The sequence below is a fragment of the Lynx canadensis genome, chromosome C1 (genome assembly GCF_007474595.2).
Source record: "Lynx canadensis isolate LIC74 chromosome C1, mLynCan4.pri.v2, whole genome shotgun sequence".
Taxonomy (NCBI): Eukaryota; Metazoa; Chordata; class Mammalia; order Carnivora; family Felidae; genus Lynx; species Lynx canadensis.
Window position 1 is genome coordinate 35,910,657 of NC_044310.1, and position 15,873 is coordinate 35,926,529.

Below are 15,873 nucleotides of genomic sequence, written 5' to 3' on the forward strand. Positions count from 1 at the left end.
TAGCTGTTACAAGTACTGCTGTCCCATACAAAATTAGAATTCCTTCATGTGGAAGACAGAGGAATGGATATCGGATAGGCAATCAGCAGTGTGTTCCATGTTCACTTTTGCTTTCCTGATTGAGTTAGGTTTTGATCACTTGCAACCAGATACTTTTTGACTAATACAGCCTTTATCATCTCTTTCCTGGATTACTGTATTGAGGTCCTTTAAAGTCTCCCTGCCACTGATTTCCACTTTGCTTGAAATGATGATGCCAATGCAACCAACCTTCCCAAAGTACATCTCTGAGCCTAGCTATTTCATTGCCTGTTACAGAGGTCAGCATACATTTTCTTTTTTTTTTTAATGTTTATTTATTTTTGAGACAGAGAGAGACAGAGCATGAATGGGGGAGGGTCAGAGAGAGAGGGAGACACAGAATCTGAAGCAGGCTCCAGGCTCTGAGCTGTCAGCACAGAGACCGACATGGGGCTCAAACTCACGGACTGTGAGATCATGACCTGAGCCGAAGTTGGACGCTTAACCGACTGAGCCACCCAGGCGCCCCAGCATACATTTTCTATAAAATATCAGATAATAGATAGTTTAGGCTTTGTAGACTAAGGAAAAATTGAGGATATGATATAGGTGTTCACACATTTCCACAAACCTTTATTGAAAAAATTGAGGAGCTCCTGGATGGCTCAGTTGGTTGAGAATCTGACTCTTGATTTTGGATCAGGTCATGATCCTGGGATTGCAGGATGGAGTCCCGTGTTGGGTTCTGTGATGAGTGTGGAGCCTGCTTAGGATTCTCTCTCTACATCTGCCCCTCCCCTACTTGAACTCTCTCTGTCTCTCTAAAACAAAAGCAAGAAAAGCAAGCAAGAAAAGGAAGGAAGAAAGCAAGCAAGAAAAGGAAGGAAGAAAGCAAGAAAGCAAGCAAGAAAAGGAAGGAAGAAAGCAAGAAAAGGAAGGAAGAAAGCAAGAAAGCAAGAAAAGGAAGGAAGAAAGCAAGAAAAGGAAGAAGAAAGAAAGAAAGAAAGAAAGAAAGAAAAAGAAAAGGAAGGAAGGAAGAAAGAAAAAGAAAAGGGTAAGAAGCAGCGAAAAGAACTCCTCAGTACCCTCCCCTCCCTCCTTCATTCCGAATCCCTTCCTGCCTTATCCTCCCTCACCTTCCTTCCTTCTCCTCCCTCCTCCCCTTCCTTCCTTTCCTCCCTCCTCCCTCTCCTTCTCCCTCCCTCCCCTTCCTTCCTTCGCCCTCCTCCCTCCCTTCCTTCCTTCTCCCTCCCTCCCTCCCCTTCCTCCTTTCTCCCTCCCTCCCCTTCCCTTCCCCCTCCCTCCTCTCCTCCTCCTCCTCCCTCCTCCTGCCTCCCTCCTCCCCCCCCTCCCCGTCGTACTTCCTTCCTCCCTCACCCGCACGCTCCGTCCTCCCTCCCCCGTCCTTCCGTTCCGTCCATCCCCTCCTTCCTTCCCTCCCGAACCTGCCGTCCCCCCTCCGCCCATTCAGTCCTCCCTCCCTCCACTTACTCATCCCTCCCTCCCCTCCCGCCCTCCCTTCCTCCCTCCCTCCCCTCCCTCCTCCATTCCTTCCTTCCATCCCTACCCTCCTCACACTTCCGCCCTCACGCCCTCCCGCCGTCCTCCCTCCCTCCTTCCTCCCTCCTCCTTTCCCCCTCTCCTCCCTTTGGTTTGTTGTTATTTGGGTTTTTTTGTGGTTTTTTATGTGTTTTTGTTTTTGTTTGTAATACAGTTCTACTCATGACGAGGATGGGATTCTTTTTGAGAGGAGCTAACATTTCATTTAATTGGGGTTCAAGATTAGTGTTTTCTATCATCAAATAGATTGCAAATTTTGACCTATAACATGGTTCTAACAAAAATAGGCAGCAAGCCAGATTTTGCCAATGGCTTATAGTTTGCTAACCCATGGCCCAGTGCCTGAAGCTTCTATATTCTGAAACTTGGTACTCAAAGATTTTCCAAGATTCGGGTATTTACTACTTTTCCATGTATATTGCTCACTACTTTTTTTTCTTTTTAATTTTTTTTAACATTTATTTATTATTGAGAGACAGAGAGACACAGAGCATGAGCAGGGGAGGGGCAGAGAGAGGGGAAGACGCAGAATCCGAAGCAGGCTCCAGGCTCTGAGCTGTCAGCACAGAGCCCGACATGGGGCTCGAACTCATAAACCGCGAGATCATGACCCAAGCCGAAGTCAGACGCCCAACCGACTGAGCCACCCAGGTGCCCCCCTTTTTTTTTTTAAATATTTATTTATTTTTGAGAGAGAGACAAGAGTGTGAGCAGGGGAGGGGGAGAAAGAAAGGGAGACACAGAATCCAAAGCAGGGTCCAGGTTCTGAGCTATCAGCACAGAGCCCGATGTCAGGCTTGAACTCATGAACTATGAGATCATGACCTGAGCTAAAGTCAGATGCTTAACCAACTGAGCCACCCAGGCGCCCCTATTGCTGACTACTTCTATTCACATACTTCACTAGTCAAACTAAAATACTTACCATTCAGTATAAGCCACCTACATTTTCCCAAGTCCACTCCTTTGTTCATCCTGTTCCATCCACAATCTCTCAATATCAAAATAGTTTAAGGTTCTGTTCAAATGACATTTCCTTTTTTTTTTTTTTTACAGGTTTCATCTGGATACATATTTACTAGATAAATATTAGAGGTTGTCACATCATCTAACTACATACTGCTTTGCAAGACTAGAAATTAGGTTTCTGGGGTGGCTCAGTCAGTTAAGTGATCAGCTCTTGGTTCAGCTCAAGTCATGGTCTCACAGTTCATGAGTTTGAGCCCTGCATTGGCTGTGCACTATAAGTGCACTTGAGAATCTCTCTCTGCCCCTCCCCCACTTGCACGTGCTCTTTCTGTCTCAATCTCCTCTCTCTCAAAATAAATAAATAAAAATTTTAAAAATTTTAAATTAAAAAAATTAATTTCTGAGCAGTTTAAAGTTTGAAATGATTGCATTGTACATAGATGTAAAAAGACAGTGACAGTTTCTGTGGTAGTTACTTCAGGCTGCACTGTGGGTGTGTTTATGTGTGTAGGTGTGAATCACCTGCAATCATGATATTAAAAATTATACAAAGTATGAATTTGGTTATAATTTTCTTCTGAAATTCCAGTTTCTTTTCATTATTTCCATAGCACATAGGTGACTAGTACACTGAATCTAAATAGTGCATGTAGATAAAATAAAAACAAAAAAGAACAAACATTTCTTCCACACAGAGTCAGAGTATATTACCTGAGACAAATGTGGAGAGAGACCTCACAAACGCTAACAAATAGGATCTAGTTTTTCTACGTTAAGATGGAGTTCTAAGCCTTTTGTTTTGTTCTGTAAAATAAAAACAATACACATTCCAAGGGAAATTAATGCATCTGTTACATGTCTCTCTTTCTCATTTACATATGTACACACATACCTTGAGTCTACTGCTGACATCATCCTGTCTAGATGGTCAGATCAAGGGAGCTCTGGTGGGGATGGGGGGTTAAAGCTTCCATTAGGGAGAAAGTATTAGAAATTTCTTTAAAAATAAAATGGCTACAGGGGCGCCTGGGTGGCGCAGTCGGTTAAGCGTCCAACTTCAGCCAGGTCACGATCTCGCGGTCCGTGAGTTCGAGCCCCGCGTCGGGCTCTGGGCTGATGGCTCAGAGCCTGGAGCCTGCTTCCGATTCTGTGTCTCCCTCTCTCTCTGCCCCTCCCCCGTTCATGCTCTGTCTCTCTCTGTCCCAAAAATAAATAAACGTTGAAAAAAAAAATTAAAAAAAATAAAAATAAAAAAAAAATAAAATGGCTACAGGGAACATGATACATGTGTAAAGCTTCGAACCAAGAAGAGGGGGTGAGTGCCTGTATTCGGGCCTTCCCACCTGCCAGCTGGCGCCTTGTCCATTTTGTGGAGTGGCAGCAGAAATATGTCTATGGCCTGGGTGGATCCTTGTCATAGAGAAGTGGCTTGCTGAGACCTCGTTTCTGTTGAGGTTACTTATGGCTCCAAGTAGTCATCCAAAAGGATGCAGCATCTCCTTGCTTGGGGAGGCTGTTGTAACCTGAATCTGTCACCATCCAGGGCTTGCTCCAGCCTTAGACACATTTCTGCCTCCCTCACCACCTGGCCTGGTTCCAAAATCCTTCTGGAATAGTATGTCCCCAGAGCACGGGCTTCAGGTATCACGGTTCTGGAAAGCTTTTTGCCCAGCTTGCTGCTGGAGGTTTGCAGGAAACCTGCCTCAGGTGCTGAGCCCTGGCTTCCTCACAGATGGTTATGGGAGGTGCCCAGAGCCTGGGCTGTGGGGAGCAGATCGACCCTCTGTACTAGAAAGCTGTGGGTAGGTTGGTGAGCAGAATGGGGACACCTGATAAGAATGAGAATGGATCCCAGGCCTTTCTGGGAAAAAGTAGCACAGCAGCAAGCAGGAACTACTACTACTACTACTACTTCTTCTTCTCCTTGTTCTTCTTCTCCTTGTTCTTCTTCTCCTTGTTCTTCTTCTCCTTGTTCTTCTTCTCCTTGTTCTTCTTCTCCTTGTTCTTCTTCTCCTTGTTCTTCTTCTCCTTGTTCTTCTTCTCCTTGTTCTTCTTCTCCTTGTTCTTCTTCTCCTTGTTCTTCTTCTCCTTGTTCTTCTTCTCCTTGTCCTTGTCCTTGTCCTTCTCCTTCTTCTTCTTTTCTCTTTTCTTCTTCTTCTTCTTCTTCTTCTTCTTCTTCTTCTTCTTCTTCTTCTTTTTAATGTTTGTTTATTTTTGAGATAGACACAGAATCTAAAGTGGGCTCCAGGCTCTAAGTCAGATGCTTAACCGACTGAGCCACCCAGGTGCCCATATAAGCAGGAACTTCTAAGGGAGGCACTTGTAAGTTTGTCTGGGGCAGAACATTCCCAGATGGCCTAACACAGAGTGTGGCCACCTATCAGGGCTATCAGTCACTGGGCAAGGATGCCCACATGCTACCTGGCATCTTTAGAGATGGTTCTAAACAGGGGGCAGCCTGATCTAACTCATGGTACAGTCACCCATGTACTTTGTCCCTTCATCTGTACAAACAGCCCTGGTTGCTTTTTTGTTTTTGTTTGCTGTTTTTTTTGTTGTTGTTTTTTTTTAATTATTTTTTATTTATTTTTTTGTTTGTTTTTAAAAATTTTTTTTCAACGTTTATTTATTTTTGGGACAGAGAGAGACAGAGCATGAACGGGGGAGGGGCAGAGAGAGAGGGAGACACAGAATCGGAAACAGGCTCCAGGCTCTGAGCCATCAGCCCAGAGCCCGACGCGGGGCTCGAACTCACAGACCGCGAGATCGTGACCTGGCTGAAGTCGGACGCTTAACCGACTGCGCCACCCAGGCGCCCCTTTGTTTGTTTTTTAAAAGGACTCAGTCCTGTTGTTGAGTCAAGGTATTTTAAAAACACCAGCAAAGGCTATATAACCAGGTCATGAAAATGTTGAATATTACCAAAGACAATAGTAAAATATTCACAAAGATATTTACAAAAGCAATTTTTAAAATAATTGCTTTGAATACTGAATACCATGCTGTTTGAAAAAAACCTCAACAAAGGAAAAGGGGGCGGAGACATTGGCAGCTTTCCTACAGAAAACGTTGTGCCAGCTATCTGATACAGTGATTAGAAATCAACAGCTGAGGCCACCATTCTGGTCAAGTCCAGAGGAGTTCTGGGGACCAGCCACCACAGGGGTAGACAGAGATTGAGATCACAGACAGTGGATGGGAAGCAGGAGACCCCAGACAGCAGCAGGGAGGGGTGCAATGAATTCAGAGATGTGACCCAAATGACCTGATTGCCCTGCAGCATCACAGACCATGTGGCTTAGCAGGACACAGATGATCCCAAAACAAAAGGGGCACTCCACAGGCTGGGAGACTGAGAGAGCAGTAAGCCTGATGGAGCGAAGCAGTGGAAGGAAAACCAGAGGCTTCTTCTGCTCCAGTGGGCAGGAGTGTGGGCAGCTTTGCAGGGCAGGGGGACACAGAGGGAAGGAGAGGTCGGCAGCCAAGTGCAATACAAAAATACCACGTGATGTTGGCAGGCACATCCTGGCACATTTGGTGACAGACCGGGGTGCAGCTGGGGAAGTCTTGAGCAAAGGGACAGATGGGACAGCCAGGCCAGAGAGATGCCTGCTGCCAAGCCTACACAGGTGCCGGAGTCTCCCCTGCTTCTCCACGGGCCCAACCGACTATCAGGGTGGTCAAAGCAGAACTAGGACAGAGGGAAGTAAGTGTTCCATTAACAGTCTGGGAGAGGTGAGTGGAGGCAGGAAGAGGGAAACAGGGTGCTTGGAGAGAAATGGTTTACTTGCCATCCAAGTCTACTGTCCCTTTTCTCAGATGACTTTGTAGCTTAATAAAATTGTCATTTCTTTATTTATTTTGAGAGAGAGAGAGACAGAGTGTGCAAGCAGGGGAGGGGCAGAGAGAAGGAGAGAGAGAATCCCAAGCAGGATCCGTGCTGTCAGCTCAGATCCTGACACAGGGCTTGAACCCTTGAGCTGTGAGATCATGACCTGAGCTGAAATCAAGAGTCTATGCTTAACTGACTGAACCACCCAGGTGCCCCTAAATTGTAATTTTTTTTTAAATGTTTAATTTATTTATTTTTGAGAAAGAGACAAAGAGAGAGAAAGAGGGAGAATCGCAAGCAGAATCCAATGAGGGGCTCGAATTCACAAACCTGATTCCCAGATCATGACCTGAGCTGAAATCAAAAGTTGGACTCTTAACCAACTGAGCCACCCAGGCAACCCTAAATTGTCACTTATAAACAAGGAGTGGCTTGGAGCAAAGTTATAAGTTGCTGTTCCTATCTGACTCCAGCTGGCAGCATCCCTCTGTCCCCCTACTAGAGGCACAATAATTTTGGCTGGGAACGCTCTCTCTCTGTCCCCCCATACCAGCGCTGCCTGAGTCCAGAAGTCGTGGGGCCAGCTTCACTATCCTGGCTCTGAGGATGCCTTAACCCCCTTTCCCACCAGAGGAATGGCACACCCTCCCTCAAATACAGAATCTTGTCCTTTTTTTCTCTGCTTTCTGAGAGAGTATTTACAGGGTATCTTGGCTTAGAGGTCAGAGGTCAAACCTACAAACTTGGCCCTGAGGGAGTTCTCTTTCCCAGAGGTTTGTGCTTTTCTGTGGTGGGTAATGGTGGTGGTGGGTGGGCTGTTTTAACTGCCGCCAACTGTCACTGCTCCTCCAAGGCTCAGTGCCTGCCTTCCCTCAGGCTCAGTCATTTGAAGGAGGCTCTGGGCCAGGAAGCAGGGAGGCAGGGTTACAGTTTAGAAAATGGAAGAACCTTGGGGGGCACTGGAGGGTCCTTTGGAATTAGCATGCAGAGAGGGACCAGGAGGGCTTCCTCAGCTTATATACTCTCACCAGGCCTGTTGTCACCGTGAGGGTCATCTTTAGAGCATGCTCTGGGCATGGGCCCCAGACGCACACAACCTTCACAGTGCACTCTCCCACCCCTCTGCTTCGAGAAGGCCACAGTAGGGGTGGTCTGGGGGCATGAGCTCCCAGTGGTAAAGTGTGTGTGGGACAGTTGGGGAAGGAGGCAGAGTGGGGAGGGATGGCCGCAATGGAAGGGTGGGCTTCAGTTGTTCTCAGAGAAAGGATATCATCGTTACTAGCACTTGGTATGTCAGGGGGATCCAAATATGAGAGGAGCTTATCAGGATTTGTGAGTTCTGGGGGTGCCTGGGTGGCTCAGTCGGTTGAATGTCTGACTTCAGCTCAAGTCATGATCTCGCTGTTCGTGGGTTCAAGCTCTGTATCAGGCTCTGTGCTGAAAGCTCAGAGCCTGGAGCCTGCTTCAGCTTCTGTGTCTCCCTTCTCTCTGCCCCTCCCCTGCTCATGCTCTGTCTTTCTCCCTGTCAAAAATAAACATTAAAAAAAAAAAAAAGAATTTGTGAGTTCTGGAAGGAGATCCAGTATGGCTCCAGCATGTCTTCATGTCGGATGCTCCGTGTGCTCCAGCCTGACCCTCCAAGGCCAAGGAGGGGTTAAAAGTCAGGCCGCTGTGTGTATGGTTGCTGGGAACAGACTGTTGCAATTGCAGGGGAAACTGGGAAGGAAGAGGAGGAGCCCTACTGTGATGTAATGGAGGCCTTTACTAGCTGTTGGAGTGCAGGACGTGCAAACCTTGTCATATGGAGAGATGGGGCTGGTCAGAACTGCCAGCTTGCGGCATAGCTTCTTGCACAGGGTGACTGAGGGGTTTCTTGAGGGTGGTCACGTTGTTGGGCATGTTTGGAGAGTGGGAGAGCTATGGCGGGGCCTGTAGATGAAGTCGTTCATAGACATCTGGCCAGGGTTTCCATGGGGGAAGTCAAAGTTGCCATGGCCCTGGTAGTTGTTGCCTTGGTTGTTGTGATTGTTGGAATTGGCACCCTCCCGCCCCCTTCTCCGGCCCCGGTTAGAGGCAGGAGTGGGTAGGGGGGACCTGCTGGGCCCAGGGCTGTGATCATTTCCATGATGTTGGGCATGACCATCTGGCTGGGAGTCATCTTTAATGTGTAGATATGATTTGATGGGGATTGGCCTCAAGGTGCATGAAGTCAGTGGGTGGCCAGGTGTGCGGAAGTGTACCCATGTCTGCAGGGGCATTAGGACCCAGGGGGTAGCTGGTCCCGAAGCCCCTGCTGCTGGAGTCGTTGGGCTGGCTATACATGCTCTGCTGGATGTAGGGCTGAGCAGGCCTGGCCTTGCCCAAGAACTGCTGCTGCCACCCAACAAATGGGGGGAAGTTGAGGCTGGGGTTATTGGTGGTCATGCCTGATGCTATGGGATTGCTGCCTGGATTTATGGGGTTGTTGGTATTGGCCATAGGAGCTGGCTCTGGGATGTGTCGGTTACTCCCCAAACTATAGTGACCACAGAGAGGGAGATGGGAGACTGGTTGGTGTTCTGCTGTCAAGGAACAGAGTCATAGGGGAATGACCCATCACTGTGTGATAGACTGGGTTTCATGGAGCTCATGGAGTTGAGGGAGGGCTGCATGGGGAGTTTCCTGGGGTGGGGGGATTGCCCTGGTTGCTCTTCTGAGAGAAGCAGAGCAGCAGCAGGTAGCAGAACTCCTTGCACCATGAGGACAGTAGGGTCATGTGCACACGAAGACCGTAGGCCCAGCCACTTTGCTGAGAGGGAGCACAATTGACAACATTTCCTTCTTGAGGTTCTTCTTGAACCTTCAGCAGAAATTGATCCTTTCTTTGAATTCTCATAGAACAGGTGTTGTCTATTTCTGATCACTTGTACATGTTTTATTTTTTATACAAAACTCTGAGGTCCTTGAGCACAAGTATCATGTTTAGTTTATTTTTGTGTCTCCCTCAGGATATAGCATGAAGAGACATTCAATAGATAGTTGTAGAATTTAGGATTGGATACTGAGGGAGAATGATTCATATTAGGGGAAATACCCTCTGGAATTCCATATATAAAAAATATTTTATTTTATATGTATATATTTTATATTTATATATAAACCTGTGTGGTAAAACTCTTATCTAACTCACTGCTCTGGATACTCTTTAGTCTTGGTGCTCACCTTTCTTGTCCTTTGATGGATGATTGAGTAACATTAATTCTCATGATTTATATATACTACTTAGATTAATTCTATCTGTCAAGTTTCAGTCAGAGAAACAGAGCCCATGCCAGCAGTTAAATAGAAGGAATTTATTTTAGGGAGCTACTTAAAAATGTATTTTAGGGAGCTACTTAAAAATGTATTAGTGAAACAGGGATGGGGAAGCAACTCAGGACTTAGCAACAGCAGGAAACCTCTACCACCTCTAGGGCTGGAGAGTGAGAAGAGTAGGTGGTGTTAATAGATCCCATAACTTGGGATGACTCGGTGGGAACTGAAACCATACAGGCAAAGACTGTCCTGTAGGAGCTGAGGTGGAAGGAAGGGAGGCTGGTGAGACCTGAAATCATGGAAAATTTGGTGATGCTTCCTGTAGCAGAGACCCTTCAACATCCTTCCCACTGACCAAAAGTAACCAGGTTAGGGAACTTTAGATATATAATTCATATGAGCCAATCCTCTGCAAAATAGAGCAAAGTAGAGGAAGGCCAAGAAATGGATTTGAGACTAGTATAGTTAATAATGGCTGAAGTTTACAAAGATGTTCCCAAGTCCATTAGGACTTTTAAAAATCCAACCTAGAAGTTATAAAACGTTAACGACAAAAGTAGAAGTGTCAGAGCTAAATGGAGTTTCTTATCCTATTTGCCAATGATTGCTAAAATATAGGCCACATTTTAAATTTGCTTCATCTTTCAACTATGGTTTTTTGTTTTTCTGGAGATTCTAATAGCTCTTCTTTTTTTCTTGTTAAGAAACTTTTATTTTCTTTACCATATATTTTTAAAATTTTTAATTATTTTTTTATTTTAGACAGAGAGAGAAAGCAAGTACAAGTAGGGGAGAGGGGCTGAGGGAGGGGAGATAAAGAGAGAATCTTAAGCAGCCTCCATGCTCAGTACAGATCCTGACACAGGGCTCGATCCCACAATCTTGGGATCACGACCTGGGATCAAAAGTTGGATGCTCAACTGACTGAGCCACCCAGGCACCCCTTCTTTACTATATCAATAAGATTTCATCTTCATAAACATGTATAATTTAAATGGAATTAATTTCATTTTAACTTTTGACTTCTTATTCTAATTTGAACAATTCATTTTAGACCTACTGTACAAGTAAATCCTGATATCCATTTTCATTGTACTTTTATATTAGTCAACTGTTTCTTCCCATAACTGTCTCTTTCTTTTTGGACTCCTTTATAATTTTTTCTGGAATACACACTTGTATTCAATTATATATATATTTTCAAGTATTTACATGAAAGATCAAGTTTCTGAATTATTACATATATGAAAGTAAAGATGATAAGAAGTTTGATGCCAGAGTTTATTTTCTGAGGAAGATATATAATTAAAATGGGGAGAAGGTTAGCTAACAAGACTTCCCTCACCCAAATACCAAAATAAGGAGTCTAGGCCATGAACTCCCCTGTGCAGATTCTTCCATTTATTCTCAGGATGTATTTTGAAATAACAGGGAAACTAGTGGATGCCTGTGGAGAGAGAGAAGATGCTAAATAGTGCACCTGTTCTATAGATAGTGTTTCAATTACTATCTTAATTTTTTTTTTAATTTTAATCACCTGGTGCTTCAATTAATATCTTTATTTCTGCTTCCCTTTCAATGCTCTTTGCTCTAGCTCAATCCAATTTAGAAATTCTCTGTCTCACAAGTTGATTTCCACCTCCATTAAAAAAATTTTTTTTAATGTTTATATACTTTTGAGAGAGAGAGACAGAACACAAGCAGGGGAGGGCAGAGAGAGAGGAAGACACAGAATCTGAAGCAGGCTCCAGGCTCTGAGCTGTCAGCACAGAGCCCGACACAGGGCTTGAACTCACAAGCTGTGAGATCATGACCTGAGCAGAAGTCGGATGCTCAACTGACTGAACCACCCAGGTACCCCTCCACTCCCATTTTAGACTTTTCTGTGCATGTTCTGGGCTGTGGCTTTCTCAGCTCCAGTTTATCCATCAATAAGATCCTATCTGTAAAAAATGTTTTTGTTTTTTGAAAATCATATACTATTAGATATTGTTTTGTCAGGAAAGGTTAGGCTAGAGAGTAACCCTAAAATCTTAATGGCTTACAAAAACAAAGGTTTGTTTCTTGCTCATTCTGATGATTCTAGTCTGACTCAAAAGGTTAGCTGTCCTCCATGTGATAACTTAACAATTCCACCTTTCCAATAAGTCTCTGCAGTCACCTGTAGGGAAGGGAGAACATGACAAACTTACACTCTCTCTTTTACACATTGAAGTTTACTTATCTCTATTCCTTTCATAGCTCATTGGTCAGTTCTGTCACATGATCCCACCTAACTGCAAAGGATGGTGGGAAATGTAGGGGATCATATGGATATTTAGTGAGCAATAAATGTGTCTTGCACAGATACATGCAAAATAATGTATGTAATATGTATGTAAGTTTGAAGCATGATAAAATAAACCCTAGCAAATTTATCACCCAGACAAATAGCTAGAACGTTATCAGGACCATTGACCCTGTTAGCTTTGGTCTAGGAATTTGTCACAAACTGGAATTTATTTATTCATTGTTCAAATTCAACGGAATTTTTATTTATTTATTTATTTATTTATTTATTTTTAAAATTTATTTATTTATTTTGAGAGAGACAGAGAGTGTGAGCAGAGGAGCGGGGGAGAGAGAGGGAGAATCCCAAGCAGGCTCCATGCTGTCAGCACAGAGCCTGAGCTGAGGCTTGAACTTGTGAAACTCATGACTGAGAGATGTCATGAACTCGTGAAACTTGAGTCAATGTCATGAGTGGGATGCTTAACTGACTGAGTCACCCAGGTGCCCAAATTCAATAAAGTTTTTAGAAATAGAAATTGTCAAAACATATGCTATAGGGAGACTGCGTGGCTCAGTTGGTTGAGCATCCAGTTCTCGACTTTGGCTCAGGCCATGATCCCAGGGTTATGGGATCAAGCCCCACATTGTTCTCCATGCTGGGTGTGGAGCCTGCTTGGGATTCTCTCTCTCTATCCCTCTGCCCCTCTCCCTACTTGTGCTCTCTCTCTTCCTCTAAAAAAAAAAAAAAAAACACAACAACCCACAAAAAATGTGCTGCAGTAAACACAGCCTCTTGACTTACATTTTCAAAAAGCCAGTGCTGGTTGGAGAACAGATTCGAAGGGGCAATAGAAAGAGGTAATCTACAAGGGATACAGGAGTACTGATGCATAGGGGCACTTGTACCCCAATGTTTATAGCAGCACTCTCAACAATAGCCAAATTGTGGAAAGAGCCTAAATGTTCATCAACTGATGAATGGATAAAGAAATTGTGGTTTATATACACAATGGAATACTACGTGGCAATGAGAAAGAATGAAATATGGCCTTTTGTAGCAACGTGGATGGAACTGGAGAGTGTGATGTTAAGTGAAATAAGCCATACAGAGAAAGACAGATACCATATGGTTTCACTCTTATGTGGATCTTGAGAAACTTAACAGAATCCCATGGGGGAGGGGAAGGAAAAAAAAAAAAGAGGTTAGAGTGGGAGAGAGCCAAAGCATAAGAGACTGTTAAAAACTGAGAACAAACTGAGGGTTGATGGGGGGTGGGAGGGAGGGGAGGGTGGGTGATGGGTATTGAGGAGGGCACCTTTTGGGATGAGCACTGGGTGTTGTATGGAAACCAATTTGACAATAAATTTCATATATTGAAAAAAAAAAAAGAAAGAGGTAATCTATTTCAGATTTCTTTTGCTATTTCAGTTGTACGAATGAAAGATGGTAATGGCCTGGACTAGAGAGATAGCAGTAGAGATAATAAATGAGCAATTTTAGATTTTTCTCTATAGATAGACCAAAGAGGATTTGGTGACTGACTGCATGGAGGGGTTAAGAAAGTCAGTGGCATCAAGGATGACTTCCAGATTCTTGGCTTAAGCAACTAGATAGATAAGTGTCATTTTTTAGGTGTTAGTTAAGTGAAAAAATATAACAATAAGGAGGGAATTGACTGATTCCAGACTTGATGCAAGAAATGTGCAAGATTATCATGGGATGTCCTTTTTTCCAGAAAGCAAGAAGACTACCAAAGACTACTGGGGTTTGTCAAAAGAATGAAAAGATACAGGAGTCAACCTAAATGCTCTCCCACTATCCAAAAAAAGAGGGATAATTTGAACACTAAGAATATGACTAACATGGATTGAAACTATGAGCCCATAACCACTATAAACCTCCAATACCCATTGGTCTCCTTTGGCGAGAGCAGGGCAGTCATTACTCTGAAAATTGGTGAACAAAGAGAATCAGGCACATATATTGGCTTTTCCATAAAATGAAACATTAGACTTATATTCCCTAATGATTCTCATTGTCTCCTAAACCATTAGGTGAATAGTTGATGGGAAAACCTATAGTGAATGGATCAAGTTCGTCAGTCTTATTATCATCATTGCAAATAAGAGCACAATTTATTGTGTGTCTCCTCATAGGATGCAGTGAGAATTACACAGCACCACTTATGAAGTATTCTTGCCGAGAAAAATAAAACTGAATCTCATCAAGCCTCCAGATATAATTACAAATTTACAGGGAAACACTAGGGATAGGGGAATATATAAATGACACCACAAGGATCCAGTCAGCTAAATGTAGAATGTGGGAAATTCTATAGGACAAATAACATGGTTTCTTCAGCAAATAAATGGCATAAAAAGGGGGGAGGGGGAAACTGTTTTATATTAAAGGAGACTTAAGAGATATATCAATCACATCATTGTGTAGATGTTGCTTGGAAAGAATTTTCAAAACAACTGCAAAAAGATATTTTTTTTTGACAAAAGGGGGAAATTGTACACAGATTGTGTATTAGATGATATTAAGAAATTATTATTAATTTTGTTAGGTGTGAAAATGCAATATGGTTATGTTGTAAAAGTCCTTATCTGTACTGATATATATTGAAATTATATACTGTCTAGGATTTCCTTTAAATACTCCAGAGGAGCATAAACAAGAATGACAAAATGTTGATAATTATACAACCTGGGTGGTAATGGTACTTTGTTTTATAATTTTCTGTGAAAACAAAAGAAGTATGGCATGAGCAAATCTATAAAATGCAACTGAGAAACCAAATTAAATAAAAACTGATCTTTGGGTTTAAAAGCATGGTAAGTACTGATAATCTTGACCAGAGAAGTTTTGGTGGAGTGGTGGTAGGGGAAGCTTTTTTTTTTTTAAAGTTTATTTGTTTTGAGAGAGAAAGAGCACATGCATAAGCAGGGAAGGGAAGAGTGTGGTGGGGGGGGGGGGGAGGAGGGAGAATCCCAAGCAGGCTCTGCACTGCCAGCGCAGAGTCCGATGTGGGGCTGGAACTCACAAACCGTGAGATCATGACCTGAGCCAAAATCAAGAGTTGGGTGCTTAATCAACTGAGCCACCCAGGTGCCCCATGTTTGTAAATTTAATAATAAAACAACTTTTAAAAATAGGATGGAGGAGTGGGATTAGATATAGTATATATGGACAAATATTCTTTTTTAAAAAATATAATTTATTGTCAAATTGGTTTTCATACAACACCCAGTGCTCATCCCGACAAGTGCCCTCCTCAAAGCCCATCACCCACTTTCCCCTCTCCCCCACCCCATCAACCCTCAGTTTGTTTTCAGTATTTAAGAGTCTCTTATGGTTTACCTCTCTCTCTCTGTAACTTTTTTTCCCTCTTCCCCCCGCCCACATCCCCGCCATGGTCTTCTGTTAAGTTTCTCAAGATCCACATATGAGTGAAAACATATGGTATGTGTCTTTTTCTGATTGACTTATTTCACTTAGCATAATACCCTCCAGTTCCATCCACATTGCTGCAAATGGCCAGATTTCATTCTTTCTCATTGCCAAGTAGTATTCCATTGCATATATAAACCACATCTTCTTTATCCATTCTTCAGTTGATGGACATTTAGGCTCTTTCCATAATTTGGCTATTGTTGAAAGTGCTGCTGTAAACATTGTGGTACATGTGCCTCTATGCATCAGCACTCCTGTATCCTGCTATTGCTGGGTCATAGGGTAGTTCTATTTTTAAATTTTTGAGGAATCTCCATGCTGTTTTCCAGAGCAGCTGCACTAGTTTTCATTCCCACCAACAGTGCAAGAGAGTTCCCATTTCTCCACATCCTCACCAGGATCTATAGTCTCCTGATTTGTTCATTTTAGCCACTCTGACCGACGTGAGGTGGTATCTCAGTGTGGTTTT

At 43.5% G+C, this 15,873-nt stretch overlaps 1 pseudogene; it reads right to left on the reverse strand.

Moving 5' to 3' along the window:
- Window positions 1–7,359: 7,359 nt before the first annotated feature.
- On the reverse strand, window positions 7,360–9,257 carry LOC115519708 (annotated as a pseudogene).
- Window positions 9,258–15,873: the final 6,616 nt, after the last annotated feature.